Genomic DNA, 17,013 nt, shown 5'->3' with positions numbered 1-17,013 from the left:
TCGCAATTTACATTATTTGCCATTTGCCTCTCGTTTTCCTCTCCCCCACTTCACAAAAATTTGCCGTTTTATTCGCCCCTCTTTTTCTGTTCGCCTTTTTCTTGTCGGATCTGTTTTTGAGTGCAATCTTGTTGTGTAGTCATCGTGACTCAAGAGAACACCAAGTTATGTGATTTCTCAAATACCAACAACAATGATTTTATTGGCACTCCGATTGCTCCTCCCGCCACTAGTGCGGAGTCTTGTGATATTAATACTGCTTTGCTGAATTTTGTTATGAAAGATCAATTTTCCGGTACTCCTAATGAGGATGCCGCATCCCATCTTAATACATTCGTGGAATTATGTGATATGCAAAATAAAAAAGATGTGGACTATGATGTGGTGAAGATGAAATTATTTCCGTTTTCTTTGTGTGATTCTGCAAAAAATTGGTTCTCTTCTTTGCCTCGCAATAGTATCGATTCTTGGAATAAGTACAAAGATGCTTTTATCACTAAGTATTTTTCGCCTGCAAAAATTATTTCCCTTAGAACCCAGATCTTGAATTTCAAGCAACTTGAACATGAGCATGTTGCACAATCTCGGGAAATGATGAAAATGATGCTAAGGAATTGCCCAACTCATGGGTTAAATCTTTGGATGATCATACAAAATTTTTATGCGGGGTTGAATTTTGTTTCTCGTAATCTTTTACATTCCACCGCGGGTGGTACTTTTATGGAAATTACTTTGGGTGAAGCCACCAAATTGCTTGATAATATCATGGCAAATTATTTGCAATGGCATACCGAAAGAGCTCCTACTAGTAAAAAAGTTAATTCGGTTGAAGAAATTTCTTCTTTGAGTGAAAAAGTTGATGCTCTTATGAAATTGGTTGCTAGTAAAAGTGATCCTATTGATTTTAATGCTATGCCTTTGTCTACTTTGATTGAGCAAAATAGTGATGCCATAGATGTGAATTTTATCTCTCGAAATAATTTTAATAACAACGCTTATAGAGGTAATTTTAATCCTAGGCCTTTTTCCTAGTAATTCCTCTAATAATTATGGTAATTCCTATGGAAATAAATCTTATAATAATAATAGGAACACCTCTGATCTTGAGAATAATATTAAATAATTTATCAACACGCAAAAAGTTTTCAACACTACCATAGAAGAAAAGTTGAATAAGATTGATGATTTGCCTAGAAGTGTTGATAGAATTTCTCATGATGTGGAAAATCTCAAGATGAAAATTTGTGTGCCTAAGGTTGATGAATCAATTAAGCTCTTTATGTTTCTATGGATGAAAGTAAGAAAAGAACCGCTATGCTTAGAGCTAAAAGAGAATTTTTAGAAAAAGTGTTCTCTAGTGATTACTTTCGTAAAAGTGATGAAGATCTTAAAATGATAGGTGTTTATTCTATTGATTCCTTGTTTAGTAAAGTTAAGATTGATGAAAAAGGGACTGGAGAAGAGTCAAATTTAGCTATAAGGCGTCCCGATAATTTGGAGGGTGAAAATCTTGTTGAGAAAATTGATAAAGGTGGGTTTGGATAGGTCAAAACTTTAACTAGTGATGTGCCCACTCTTTTGGATTACAAAGACTTTAATTAAGATATTTTCTCTTTGATTGATTGTATTTATTTGTTGCAATCCATGATAAATTCACCCCATGCCTATGAACAAAATAAAACTTTTACTAAACATATTGTTGATGCTATGATGAAAGCTTTTGAAGAAAAATTGGAATTAGAAGTATCAATTCCTAGAAAATTGCATGATGAATGGGAACCTACTATCAAAGACAAGATTAAAAATTATGAGTGTTTTGCTTTGTGTGACTTGGGTGCTAGTGTTTCTACAATTCCGAAATCTTTATGTGATGTGCTTGGTCTTACCGATATTGAATCATGTTCTTTGAATTTGCACTTGATGGATTCTACTATTAAAAGCCTATGGGAAGAATTAATGATGTTCTTATTATTGCAAATAGAAATTATGTGCCCATAGATTTTATTGTTCTTGATATTGATTGCAATCCGCCTTGTCCAATTATTCTTGGTAGACCGTTTTTACGCACTATCGGTGCCGTGATTGATATGAAAGAAGGCAATATTAAGTTCCATTTTCCTTTGAGGAAGGGTATGGAACACATTCCTAGAACAAGAATTAGGCCACCATATGAATCAATCATGAGGGCATCTTATGGATCTCGAACCAAAGATGACAATACTTAGATCCTTGCTTTATGCCTAGCTAAGGGCGTAAAACTATAGCGCTTGTCTGGAGGCAACCCAATGAATAAAATTTATTTTTTCTTTTTGCTTTCTGTTCTTGTGTGTTCGCACAATTAGGCTACTGTTATGATTGTGTTTTTTGTGTTTTAATTAGTGTTTGTGCCAAGTGAAGCCTTTAGGATCTTCTTGGGTGAGAGTTGTTCGATCTTGCTGAAAAACAGAAACTTTTGCGCTCACGAAAACAATTGTTAAAAATCACCAGAACACGACAAAATGCCAATTCTTTTTGTAGAAGATTAATATACAAATTACCCAGGCCGTCCTAATTTTTCAGAATTTTTGGAGTTTCAGAAGTATTCAAAATAGTCAGAATGCTACACACTGTTCTGTTTTGACAGATTCTGTTTTCTTTGCGTTGTGTGCTTGTTTTGATGGCTCTATGGTTTTCTTTGATGAGTTTTTGCCATAGAAAAGTTGGAATACAGTAGATATAATGCAAAAACAAAATATGAATTGGTTTGATACAATACTTATAGTAGTGATTTGCTTTCTTATACTAACGGATCTCACGAAGGTTTTGTTGAGTTTTGTGTGATTGAAGTTTTCAAGTTTTGGGTTATCTTACGATGGATGAAGGAATAAGGAGTAAGAAGAGCCTAAGCTTGCGGATGCTCCGGCATCCCAAGCTATTATCCAAAAGTGAGCAAGCAACTAAGCTTGGGGATGCCCCCGAGTGGCATCCCCTCTTTCTTCTAACAACCATCGGTATTTTACTCAAAGCTATATTTTTATTGTCACATACTATGTGTTTTGTTTGGAGGGTCTTGTATGATATGAGTCTTTTCTTGTTTTATTTTGTGTTTTAAGTCTTGATTCCTTGTTGGACACACCTATTTGAGAGAGCCAAAATTATGTCATGACTTGCTAGAATTGCTCTCTATGCTTCACTTAAATCTTTTATGAGCTATGGACTTGCTCTAGTGCTTCACTTATATCTTTTTGAGCATGGTGTGCTTTAGTATTTTTTAAGAAATGCTATCTTTCTTCACTTAGATTTATTTGAGAGTTAGTAAAATTTTGAAGAATTTCTCTCCTGCTTCACTTAAATTAATTTGAGAAAAAGAAATTTTATGCTCATGATCTTCACTTATATTTGTTTGAGCTTATGAAAAGCAACATATGAAAATTAGTCCCAAAGTGATAGATATCCAAGAAGGATATAATAAAAACTTTCATGAAGATCATTGGACAAAATAAACTTGATTCTTGGTAATAGTTTTGAGATATGATGATGTGATATGTGAGTTATGTTGATGAGTAATTATGCTTTAGTAAGAATATTGGTGTTAAGGTTTGTGATTCCCAATGCAAGCACGAAAGTCAATAGTCATGCAATGAAATTATATCCTACTTGTGGTGCATTATTCGGTGTTAATTATGCTTAATTCTTGCTTATGAGATTATTCGTTTCTTGGTTGGTCGCTTCTCAATCTTTTGCTAGCCTTCATTTTGCACTAAGTATGATCTCTACTTGTGCATCCAAAAACCTTTAAACTAGTTTTGCCACATGAGTCCACTATATCTACCTATATGCGGTATTCTTTTGCCATTCTAAGCAAATTTGTATGTGCCATCTCTAATTTTCAAAATGAACTTCTCTTTTGTGTGTTCGTTCCGCTCGCGGAGCGGTGAGGGGTGGCTAATATTTTCCATGCTAGATGTGTTATTCTCACAATGAGTGTTTATTCACTTGTCATTGCATGAGAGTAAGGCAAAGGTATTAGGGATGCCCAATCCCGAAATGAAAAATGAATTTACTTTATGTTGTCAAATAATAAATTCCATGGAAAGTGTTGGTATGGAGGGCAACCGTGGATACGGGCTAGCCATGGAAAGTGAAAGTATGGTTGAAAAAGGAATAAACTTTATTTTTTGTTTGGGAACCGCCCATCATATATCTAGCATGGAAAGTGTTGGGAACTCTAAGTTGTTTTCGTTGGTGGGAAGGATACACCTCCCAAAATGTTTTTATCTCTAAGTTTTTCGTTTTGAGCTCTGGCAGCTCTACAAATCCCTACTTCCCTCTGCGAAGGGCCTTTCTTTTACTTTACGCAATTTTTGTTTTGAATTTGAGTCTCCATCTTCTCTTATAAAAGCACCAACTAAGAGGCAATATGATTGTACTTGAGTATTGGGTGTAGCTAATATGCGAGTGTGTTTCATGAATGGATCAATGGTTGAACATGATGGGCTAGGGATAACTTATTTTAGCGTTGATATTTTGAAAGACATGGTTGCTTGTTGATATGCTTGAGTATTTAAATTATCATGTCAAAACTAGACTATTGCTTTGAATCTTATAAAAGTCCAAATGTCCATGCTATAAAGAAAAAAAATACGATATGACATGTTAGGCAGCATTCCACATCAAAATTTTTGTTTTTATCACTTACCTACTCGAGGACGAGTAGGAGTTAAGCTTGGGGATGCTGATACATCTCCAACGTATCTATAATTTTTTATTGTTCCATGCTGTTATATTATCAATCTTGGATGTTTTATAATCATTTTATAGTCATTTTATATCATTTTTTGGTACTAACCTATTGACATAGTGCCAAGTGCCAGTTGCTGTTTTCTGCATGTTTTTTACATCGCAGGAAATCAATACCAAACGGAGTCCAAATGCAACGAAACTTTACGAAGATTTTTTTTGGACCAGAAGACACCTAATGGGCCAAGGCTGTGCCTGGGGGGTGCTCCGAGGGGAGCACAACCCACCAGGGCGCGCCAGGAGACCCAGGCGCGCCCTGGTGGGTTGTGCCCACCTCGGGTGCCCCCCGGACCGCCTCTTTGCTTTATAAATACCCCAATATTCCAGAAACCCTAGGGGAGTCGACGAAATATTGATCCAGCCGCCGCAGAGTCCAGAACCACCAGATCCAATCTAGACACCATCACGGATGGGGTTCACCACCTCCATTCGCGCCTCTCCGATGATGCGTGAGTAGTTATTTGTAGACCTTCGGGTCCGTAGTTAGTAGCTTGATGGCTTTCTCTCTCTCGCTGAATTCTCAATACAATGGTCTCTTGGAGATCCATATGATGTAACTCTTTTTGCGGTGTGTTTGTTGGGATCTGATGAACTTTGAGTTTATGATCAGTTATATCTTTTTATATCCATGAAAGTATTCGAGTTTCTTTGATCTCTTTTATGCATGATCTCTTATAGCCTCGTATTTCTTCTCCGATATTTGGGTTTTGTTTGGCCAACTTGATCTATTTATCTTGCAATGGGAAGAGGTGCTTTGTAGTGGGTTCGATCTTACGGTGCTTGATCCCAGTGACAGAAGGGGAACCGACACGTATGTATCGTTGCTACTAAGGATAAAACGATGGGGTCTATCTCTACATACATAGATCTTGTCTACATCATGTCATCGTTCTTATTGCATTACTCCGTTTCTCCATGAACTTAATACACTAGATGCATGCTGGATAGAGGTTGATGTGTGGAGTAATAGTTGTAGATGCAGGCAGGAGTCGGTCTACTAATCTTGGACGTGATGCCTATATAATGATCATTGCCTGGATATCATCATGATTATTTTAAGTTCTATCAATTGCCCAATAGTAATTTGTTCACCCACTGTTTGTTATTTTTCTCGAGAGAAGCCACTAGTGAAACCTACGACCCCCGGGTCTCTTTCTCATATATTTGCCTTTGCGATCTACTTTTCCTTTGCATTTATTTTCATATCTATTAAACCAAAAATACAAAAATACCTTGCTGCGTTTTATTCTCATTTATTTTATTTGGCGTTCGATCTATCAATCTACTACAATTTATCTCACGTTTGTTTGTCAATTTCTGGCGCCGTTACCCGAAACGGATTGACAACCCCTTTAACACGTCGGATTGCGAGTAGTTGTTATTTGTGTGCACGTGTTGTTTACATTGTGTTGCTTGATTCTCCTACTGGTTCGATAACCTTGGTGAGGGAAATACCTACCGCTGCTGTCCTGCATCATCCCTTCCTCTTTGGGGAAATACCGACGTAGTCCTAGCAGACATCACCTGCCTTCTGATGGTACAACACCCTTCGAGCCAACGTAAGAGGATCGTGATCCTCTACGGAGGTAGAATCGAATGGCTTGTTGGTCTTGGCATGTTCTGCAGGAATAGGCGAGGAGTTGTTGGCTTCTGGTGTTGGTGTCTTGTTGATTTTCACCCTGGTGTTGGTGTGGCTTCTGGTTTTAAGAGTTTGGTCATGGTGATTTAGGCTAGGCTCATTTCCATATTATGGTTGCATGTTTCAAAATTAGGTTGTAAATTGTTCCAGTACTCTCTATCTTTCCCGTCTTTTGTTTTCTTCTTTGTATAACTGTTCGATGTGATCCTGGCCAGCTGATGGCTTTGTTAATTGAAAGTCGGGCTAGGTTAGAGCCCTATTTTAGGCTTGCTACTAGAATATGCAAATAGCCCAAGGGCTGAAATGGCTTCCTAGAGCCAAAAATGGACACCCTAAGGACATAATGTTTACCTAGGGTCTTACTTGACAGCCCAAGGGAGCGCATTGTTTCCTTAGGGTTCGCTAGCAGACCCAAGGGAGATTCACTATGTGATACTATACCAAAGCCACGTTGGCAACGTTCCCTAGGGGTTATAGCTTAAACCCTTAGAGCTCTCCAACAACCGTGCTAAATAAGCGACGTGTTGCAAATTTTTCCTTTTTAGCGCGCGCAATCGATATAGGCGCTCTAGCGGATGTGCAATAAGCGCGCGCGGCATATAGAGTTGTGCGCGCGGTCCGGATCGCCATCGCACGCTGTGAATTTGGTGCGCCCGCTTCCGCGCGCCGCACACTCGAGCGCTCGCGCCGCACTCTCTCCGCCGCGCCACATTCTCCCCGCCCGCGCCGCCGTCGGTAAATTGTCCCGATGGACGCCCGCGTCGGCACCCCCCTCACCCCTTCCTACACCCGCGACCCCTCTACCGCCCCCGCCGCAAACCCTAGCGCGGGGAGCTTTGGCTTAGCCCCCGCCGGAGCTCCTCCAAGCACCGGTATTGCGTGCGGCCTTTTCATGCCGCCACGGATGACCTCGGCGGCGGGTGGCATCGCACCGGAGCCCGTCGTGAAGCCACGTGCCCCCCTCTCGAAGCTCCCAAATGTGGCGCGGCCGAAGAAGGGCAAGGTATCCACGAAGAAGAATTAGGCGGCCGACGGCTCCGGCTCCTCCAAGCCGTCGTGGAAGAAGCTTGCAGGGCGTGCGACGGGCACGGTGGCTACCGAAGCGCCGGTGAGCTCACTTGTTGAGCCGGAGGCCGACGCGCACAATGTGTTCGAGGAAATGCCCCAAAGGTATAAAATTTCACCAACTTTTTGTTGTTGTTATTTTTTGAATGCATACATATAGATAGCTTATTTGCTTCGTTGTATATACTTTGTAGTTTCAACGATGAGGCATATATGTCAACTATGGGTGTTGGCTCCAACAATTCGCATTGGTCTCAAACAAATGACATGCATTTCGATGACCATGAGTTCGAGGTGGACGGGGATGGTGAGGGCATTGTCGACGCACCGAAAGGAAGAGGAAGCAACTACACCAATGAAGAAGACATCTTGCTATCCAGTACTTGGTTGCAAGTGTCAAGGGATCCATCCGTTGGAGGTGATCAAAGTAGAGATGCTTATTGGAACTGGATGAAGGAGCACTTTGATCTACACAACAAGAGAGGAATTGACCGCTCGGACCGATCTCTTCGCTCCCGGTGGTCGACAATCAACCGAGATTGTCAAAAGTGGGCGGCCGCACAAAAGGCGGTTGACAAGTTGAACCCAAGTGGCAATAATGATGAAGATAGGGTGAGTGCGACTTCATCCATGTTCATCATGCTTGTTCTTGGTGTTTGTAGTGCTAACTTGTTTTGTTTTTATAATATTGCACAAAACTTGTTCAAAGGAGAGGATAAGAAGAGCAAGAAAGGGAAGATCAAGAAAGGGAGACCATTTACCTTGCCTCATTGCTATGAAGCATTGAAGGATGATGAGAAATGGAAGAAGCGTGATGATATGGATGATTTGGATATGAGCAACAAACGCAAGCGAACAATTGATTTGGATGATGATGATGAGGAGGCATCAAGTGATGACGGCAAGAGAAGCCACACACCAAACTCGGTTTCATACTCGAAGCCAAAACGACCGGATGGGTGCAAGAAAGACGCAAAAGAAAAGAAGAAGAGGAAAGGAGATGATGAGCTCAAAATGCTATGGAAGCTATTGTGAAGGCAAGAAAATAAGCGAACAGGGTGAGGAAGATGGCAAGGAACCAAGATGCTGCGGCCGAGGAGAGGAGGTTGGCGGTCGAGGAGAGGAGGGTGGCGGCCGAGGAGAGGAAGGTGGCATTGGAGGAGAGGAAGGTGGGCATGGAGGAGCGATCTGGGTTGTTGGATTGGGAGAAGTACTTGTTCTTCATGGACACATCTATCCTCAATGAGGCGCAAAAGGAGTATGTCAATCTTGCCCGTGAAGAAGTCTTGATCCAAAAAAGAGCCATGATTCGCAGCATGGGTGGCGGTGGCATTGGCGGCATGGGTGGCGGTGGCATTAGTGGCATGGGAGGCATCGGTGGCTTCAGAGCTACCATGGGCGGCATGGGTTCCATGGGTGGCTTTGGAGCTACCATGGAGACCATGGGAGGCATGGGTGGCTTCGGAGCACCTCCGGGCGGCATGGGAGGCATGAGTTTTGCGTCTCTCATGGGAGGCATGGGAGCACCTCCGGGCGGCGTCGGCGGAATGTCTTCCGGTGTGCCTCACACACCTTCACATGATGCCGCTGAAGATCTTGCCAACACCTTCTGAGCTTCACATGATGATGCGGCGCATGACAATGAAGAGGAGGAGGAAGAATCGTCTTCGGAGGAGGGGGATGAATCAGAGGAAGATGAGGATGAAGACGAGGACGAGGCTTGATTGTTGATGTGCTATTCGTTGGTGTGAACTTTTGTGTCATGAACTTGGTTCGAATTTTGAACTTGGTTGGATGATGTTGTGGGCATGAACTTTTATGTCATCATGAACTTGTTTGTGTGATTTAAATTATGCCATGTCTTTGTTTTGATGTTTGAAATTCATTTCGTGTCCAAAATGCAACATATGGCAAGCGCCAGCTGCTCGCGCGCGCTGCATTTTAGCGCGCAGCTCTGCGCGCGCGCTAAAGTTTACAGCGGCCGCTGGAGCCAGCGCTCCCCGCCGCGCCAAAACAGGCGATCGACGCGCTGCAAACGCATTTTTAGCGCGTCGCACGTTGGGCGGCTGTTGGAGATGCTCTTAGGAAAGGCCTATACCTAGGGTGAAGAAATGCAACCCTCGGGAGAGTCCATCCGAAGCTAATGATGGTCTTCCACTCCCACTAACACTGTAAAGTATCCCTAGGTTTCTAGTGTTAGCTCTAGGGAAGTTTGCACACATTTGATTTTTCAACATATACACTTTACCTAATAATTACATGCTAAATATACTGACCAAACATATATAATTTTAAATATGTTTACAGGAAAATACAAGTGGAAATAAAGATGAACTTGGGCAAAAAGAAAAATATAAGTTGATTGATCATTTTTTTAAATATAAGTTGACCAATTCTTTTTTGTGCACACACTTTATGCAATAAAATATACATATGTTAGTGAAAGGTGACTGCTAGGCACCGGCGCGCTGGCCTAATAGTTGGGCCGGTCGCGTCCCAGGCGCCCGATTAAATCAGTTTGCACCGTGTGATCCCCTCTGAAAAAACATCACCTACCTCTCTCTTGGTCAATGAAACAAAAAATCCCCCTCTACAAGGAACACACGCATCTGGCCTTCGAGGTTGCCTCGCCGTCGACGCCACCTCGCTCGCCTAGCGCCGCCGTGAGCAGTTGACGCGATTGAAGAAAAGCTTCCACCCCCAACTCCCCCGAATCGACACCCTCCCTTGCAGCATCTTGTTCATATGTGGCAGTGCTACTCCTTCCCGGGGGGAGCACCGTCGTGAAACAGATGCAGTTCCTTCTATCCGCGCTCCCAACACCGCCCGACAAAACAGATGCAGCTTTCATCAGTGTGGGTTGTGAAGGAAATATGCCCTAGAGGCAATAATAAAGTTGTTATTTTATATTTCCTTATATCATGATAAATGTTTATTATTCATGCTAGAATTGTATTAACCAGAAACTTGATACATGTGTGGATACATAGACAAAACACCGTGTCCCTAGTAAGCCTCTACTACACTAGCTCGTTAATCAAAGATGGTTAAGTTTCCTAACCATAGACATGTGTGGTCATTTGATGAATGGGACCACATCATTAGGAGAATGATGTGATGGACAGGACCCATTCGTTAGCTTAGTATATTGATCGTTCAGTTTTATTGCTATTGCTTTCTTCACGTCAAATACATATTCCTTCGACTATGAGATTATGCAACTCCCGGATAATGGAGGAATGCCTTGTGTGCTATCAAACATCACAACGTAACTGGGTGATTATAAAGATGCTCTACAGGTATCTCCGAAGGTGTTTGTTGGGTTGGCATAGATCAAGATTAGGATTTGTCACTCCGAATATTGGAGCTCTGGGCCCTCTCGGTAATGCACATCATAAGAAGCCTTGCAAGCAATGTGACTAATGAGTTAGTTGCAGGATGATGCATTATGGAACAAGTAAAGAGACTTCCCGGTAATGAGATTGAACTAGGTATGAAGATACCGACGATCGAATCTCGGGCAAGTAACACATCGATGACAAAGGGAATAACGTATGTTGTCATTACGGTACGACCGATAAAGATCTTCGTAGAATATGTAGGAACCAATATGAGCACCCAGGTTCCGCTGTTGGTTATTGACCGGAGAGGTGTCTCGGTCATGTCTACATAGTTCTCGAACCCGTAGGGTCCGCACACTTAACGTTCGATGACGATTTTGTATTATATGAGTTATGTGATTTGGTGACCGAATGTTGTTCGGAGTCCCGGATGAGATCACGGATATGACGAGGAGTCTGGAAATGGTCAAGAGGTAAAGATTAATATATAGGACGATAGTATTCGGACACCGGAAGGGTTCCGGGGTGTATCGGGTACATATCGGAGTACCGGGGGGTTACCGGAACCCCCCGGGGGAATAATGGGCCTTATGGGCCATAGGAGGGGAGCACACCAGCCCACAAGGGGTTCCCCCCTAAGGAAGGAGGCCAAATAGGAGAAGGAGGAGGGGTTCGGCCCCCTTTCCTTCCTCCTCAGGGTCTTCCCTTTTTTCCCCTCCGGTAAAAGGAAAGGGGGGGGGGGCGAATTGGAATAGGGCCCCCAAGTAGGATTCCTCCTACTTGGGGCGCCCAAGGCAGCTCCCCTCCCCCTCGCACCTATATATACATGGGGAGGGGGCGCCTAGAACACACACCAACAATTGTTAGCCATGTGCGGTGCCTCCCTCCACAGTTTACGCCTTCGGTCATATTCTCGTAGTGCTTAGGCGAAGCCCTGCGCGGATCACTTCACCATCACCGTCACCATGCCGTCGTGCTAACGGAACTCTCCCTTGACACTTTGCTGGATCAAGAGTTCAAGGGACGTCATCGAGCTGAACGTGTGCAGAACTCGGAGGTGCCGTACGTTCGGTGCTTTATCGGTCGGAACGAGAAGAAGTTCGACTACATCAACCGCGTTGTCAAACGCTTCCGCTTTTGGTCTACGAGGGTACGTAGACACACTCTCCCCCTCTCGTTGCTATGCATCTCCTAGATAGATCTTGTGTGAGCGTAGGATTTTTTTTTAAATTGCATGCTATGTTTCCCAATGGTGGCATCCGAGCCAGGCCTATGCTTAGATGATATGCACGAGTAGAACACAAAGAGTTATGGGCGGTGATAGTCATACTGCTTACCACCAACGTCATATTTTGATTCGGCGGTATTGTTGGATGAAGCGGCCCGGACCAACCTTACATGACCATGTTCATTAGACCGGTTCCACTGGCCGACATGCAACTAGTTTTGCATAAAGGTGGCTGGCGGGTGTGTGTTTCTCCAACTTTAGTTGAGTTGAATTTGACTGCGGCCGGTCCTTGTTGAAGATTAAAACAACAAACTTGATGAAACACCATTGTGGTTTTAATGCATAGGTAAGAACGGTTCTTGCTAGAAGCCCGTAGCAGCCACGTAAAACTTGCAACAACAAAGTAGAGGATGTCTAACTTGTTTTTGCAGGGCATGTTGTGATGTGATATGGTCAAGACATGATGTGATATATGTTGTTGTATGAGATGATCATGTTTTGCAAAAGTTATCGGCAACTGGCAGGAGCCTTATGGTTGTCGCTTTATTGTATGAAATGCAAACGCCATGTAATTGCTTTACTTTATCACTGTGCGTTAGCGATAGTTGTAGAAGCAATAGTAGGCGAGACGACCACGACGCTACGTGATGTCTACTACGCAACTTTATTCTTGTAGACACGTGTTGGGCCTCCAAGCGCAGAGTTCTGTAGGACAGTAGCAATTTTCCCTCAAGTGGATGACCTAAGGTTTATCAATCCGTGGGAGGCGTAGGATGAAGATAGTCTCTCTCAAACGACCCTGCAACCAAATACAAGAAATCTCTTGTGTCCCAAACACACCCGATACAATGGAAAATTGTATAGGTGCACTTGTTCGGTGAAGAGATGGTGATAAAAGTGTAATATGGATGGTAAAAATATATTTTTATAATCTGAATAAATAAAAACAGCAAGGTAGCAAATAGTAAACGGGCACAAAAACGGTATTGCAATGCTTGAAAATGAGGCCTAGGGTCCGTGCTTTCGCTAGTGCAATCTCTCAACAATGCTAATATAATTGGATCATATAACCATCCCTCAAAGTGCAATGAAGAATCACTCCAAAGTTCCTATCTAACGGCGAACATAAGAATAAATTGTTTGTAGGGTACGAAACCACCTCGAAGCTATTCTTTCCGTTCGATCTATTCAAGAGTTCGTACTAAAATAACACAAAGCTATTCTTTTCGTTCGATCTATCATAGAGTCCGTACTAAAATAACACCAAAGCAACATATTCATAATACTCAATCCAACACAAAGAACTGCAAAGAGTTCCCCAAGATTTCTACCGGAGAAACAAAGACAAGAACTTGCATCAACCCCTATGCATAGATTACCTCAATGTCACCTTGGGAATCCGCGAGTTGAGTGCCAAAACATATATCAAGTGAATCAATACGATATCCCATTGTCACCACGAGTATTCAATTGCAAGACATATATCAAGTGTTCTCAAAGCCATAAAAGTATTCAATCCAATAACAACGAAATCTCAAAGGGAAAAACTCAATTCATCACAACAAGATAGAGAGGGGAAAACACCATATGATCCAACTACATTAACAAAGCCCGCGATACATCAAGATCGTGACATCTCAAGAACACGAGAGAGAGAGAGAGAGAGAGAGAGAGAGAGATTAAACACATAGCTACCGGTACAAACCCTCAGCCCCGAGGGTGGACTACTCCCTCCTCATCGTGGTGGCCGTCGGGATGATGAAGATGGCCACCGGTGATGATCTCCCCCTCCGGCAGGGTGCCGGAAAAGGGTCTAGATTGGATATCGTGGATACAGAGGCCTTGCGGCGGTGGAACTTCTGATCTAGGTTAACCCCGAAGGGTTTTGGAATATTTGTGAATTTATAGGGTAAAGAGGGGGTGCGGGAGGCCACCGAGGTGGGCACAACCCACCTGGGCGCGCCAGGGGGCCCTGGCGCGCCCTGGTGGGTTGTGCCCCCCTCGGGGCACCCCAGGTGCTTCTTTGGCCCACTGTTGGCCTTCTGGTCCACAAAAAATCTCCGTGAAGTTTCGTTGCATTTGGACTCTGTTTGGTATTGATTTCCCGCGATGTAAAAAACAAGCAAAAACATCAACTGACACTGGGCACCGGGTCAATAGGTTAGTCCCAAAAAATGATATAAAGTTGCTATAAAATTGTTGTAAAACATCCAAGAATGATAAAATAATAACATGAATACTTCATAATTATAGATACGGTTGAGACGTATCAGCATCCCCAAGCTTAATTCCTACTCGTCCTCGAGTAGGTAAATGATAAAAGAAATAATTTATGAAGTGTGAATTCTAGCAAAGTGCATAAGTTTGATCAATGATAATTTCAATCACCTTTTCTAGCATCATAACAACAATTCTTTCTCATAAAACTTCTCATGTTATAATGGCAACCAATTCACATGTTAAGGTTCAAACAATGAATTCTTTTGAAACCCAACAACCTATGTTCTTAGTCACTAAGCAATTGCAATTCAACTTATTCAACAAAGTCTAAGTAAGAGCTCCACGTACTCAACCATCATATAGTATTCTATGATTGCTAACACTCGCCGCATACACATGAGCAAAACGTTTCAACCGGACACATAGAAAGATAGGGGCTTATTGTTTTGCCTCCCAACGTATTCACCTCAAGGGTGATGTCAACAATAATAACTTATGCTACCCATATTCAACTGGACATATGTGCCTAGATCTTTCCTCACCACATGATGCTTGCGAAAGGAGAAAAATAAAAAGGAATAGAGAGAAAAACTTTGACTCTTTGCATAAAAGTAAATACTGAAAATTAAAAGATAGGCCCTTCGTAGAGGGAAGCAGAGGTTGCCATGCGCTTATTTGTTTGTATGCTCAACCCCTTAGTGCAAAAGAACATCACGTTATATTGCCCCTTATGATAGCAACCTTTATTATGCAGTCCGTCGCTTTTATTGCTTTGCCATCATAAGTTCGTACAACGCTCAATTTTCTCTTACACTAAATTATCTAACACTTTTAGAAGCAATTTTTATTGCCTTATTGCACCGATGACAACTTTCTTGAAGGATCTTGCTCAATCCTTGGGTAGGTATGGTGGACTCTTGAAAAATAAGATTTGGGTTTAAGGGTTTTTGGATGCACAAGTAGTATCTCTACTTGGTGTGGAATTTTTGGCTAGCAAATATGGGGGGCAAGCACCACATGTTAAAGGATCTATGACAATATGACTTCTATGTGAATATGAGCGAACATAAATCATTACGTTGTCTTCCTTGTCCAATGTCAACAATTTTGGCATATAATATTTTGATGGGGGCTCACAATCACAAAATATTTCCATGATAGTGCATTTGCATGTGTAAGTTCTCTTCCTTATACTAATTATTCGTGAATTGCTTGTATGACCAATATTGTGATTGTCAAGCCTCAAAAGATTTCACTTTCTAAACCCAATATGAAGCTACCACTAGGCATGATATGATTTCAACTTCATGATATTCAATTTATTCAACAATTTACTCATAGGATATAAGTGAAGCACAAGAGCAAAAGACAAACTACTCCAAAAAGATATAAGTGAAGATCATGCGAGTAGTTAGGTAAAATAGGTAGCTAATTGTGGACTCGCTCTTATTTAAAAACTTTCAGATCTAAGTCTCTTATTAAAACAGCAATAAAAAACAAAATAAAATGACATTCTAAGAATGGCACAACTCATGTGAAGAAGCAAAAACTTAGGCTCAACCGATACTAACCGATAATTGTTGAAGGAAAAAGGTGGGATGCCTACCGGGGCATCCCCAAGCTTAGATGCTTGAGAATTCTTGAAATATTATCTTGGGATGCCTTGGGCATCCCGAAGCTTGAGCTTTTGTGTCTCCTTAATTCTTCTCATATCACGGTTTTCCTAAATCTCAAAAGCTTCATCAACACAAAACTCAAAAAGAACTCTTGATATAAGTTAGTATAAACTAATGCAAAAACCTTATCATTCTCTACTGTAGCAAGTCACTAAAATTATTGTCCAACATTGCATACTAAATGCCTCTGCATATTTAATACTCCTATCCTCAAATAGATTCATTAAACAAGCACGCATATGCAAACAATGCAAACATAACAGCAATCTGCCAAAACAGTACAGTCTGTAAAGAATGCAAAAGTATTGATACTTCCCTAACTCCAAACATTATGAAATTCTACCACCCTGTATAAAATTTATCAGAGCTTATTATGCAAAAAGTTTCAACATTTTATCACATTCTGACTTTCCTCGGGAATTTTTGCAACAGCGGTAAACTTTCTGTTTTCAAACAGCAACATGTAGACTTGTAAAATAAGCATAGTAAAGGCTATCAATGCCACTTTTATTGAAATAAAAGATGCAAAACATTATTCTAAATAACAGCAAGAAAATACTAACAAAATAAATTAATGCTCCAAGCAAAACACATATCATGTGACGAATGAAAACATGACTCCAAGTGAGGTTACCGGTAATGTTGGAGACGAAAGAGGGGATGCCTTCCAGGGCATCCCCAAGCTTAGTTGCTTGGATATTAACTTGGGGTGCCTTGGGAATACCCAAGCTTAGGGTCTTGTCACTCCTTATTCTCCTCATATCGATATCTCACCCAAAACATGAAAACTTCAATCACACAAAACTTAACGGAACTTCGTGAGATAGGTTAGTATGATAAAGAGCAAACCATTTCACTTTGGTACTGTCAAAGACAAGATTCATAATTGTTTACACACAATGCCTACTGTAGCATATCATTTCCACAATTTATAATGAGCAATATAAGCCATAGAAACTAGAAAGCAAGCAAACTATGCATTGAAAACAAAATCTGTTAAAAACAGAATAGTCTGTAGTAATCTGTACTCAAACCATACTTCTGCTACTCAAAAAATTATGAAAA

This window comes from Triticum aestivum, chromosome 4D (genome assembly GCF_018294505.1).
Source record: "Triticum aestivum cultivar Chinese Spring chromosome 4D, IWGSC CS RefSeq v2.1, whole genome shotgun sequence".
Classification (NCBI taxonomy): Eukaryota; Viridiplantae; Streptophyta; class Magnoliopsida; order Poales; family Poaceae; genus Triticum; species Triticum aestivum.
Note: the sequence above shows the minus strand (reverse complement) of the source record.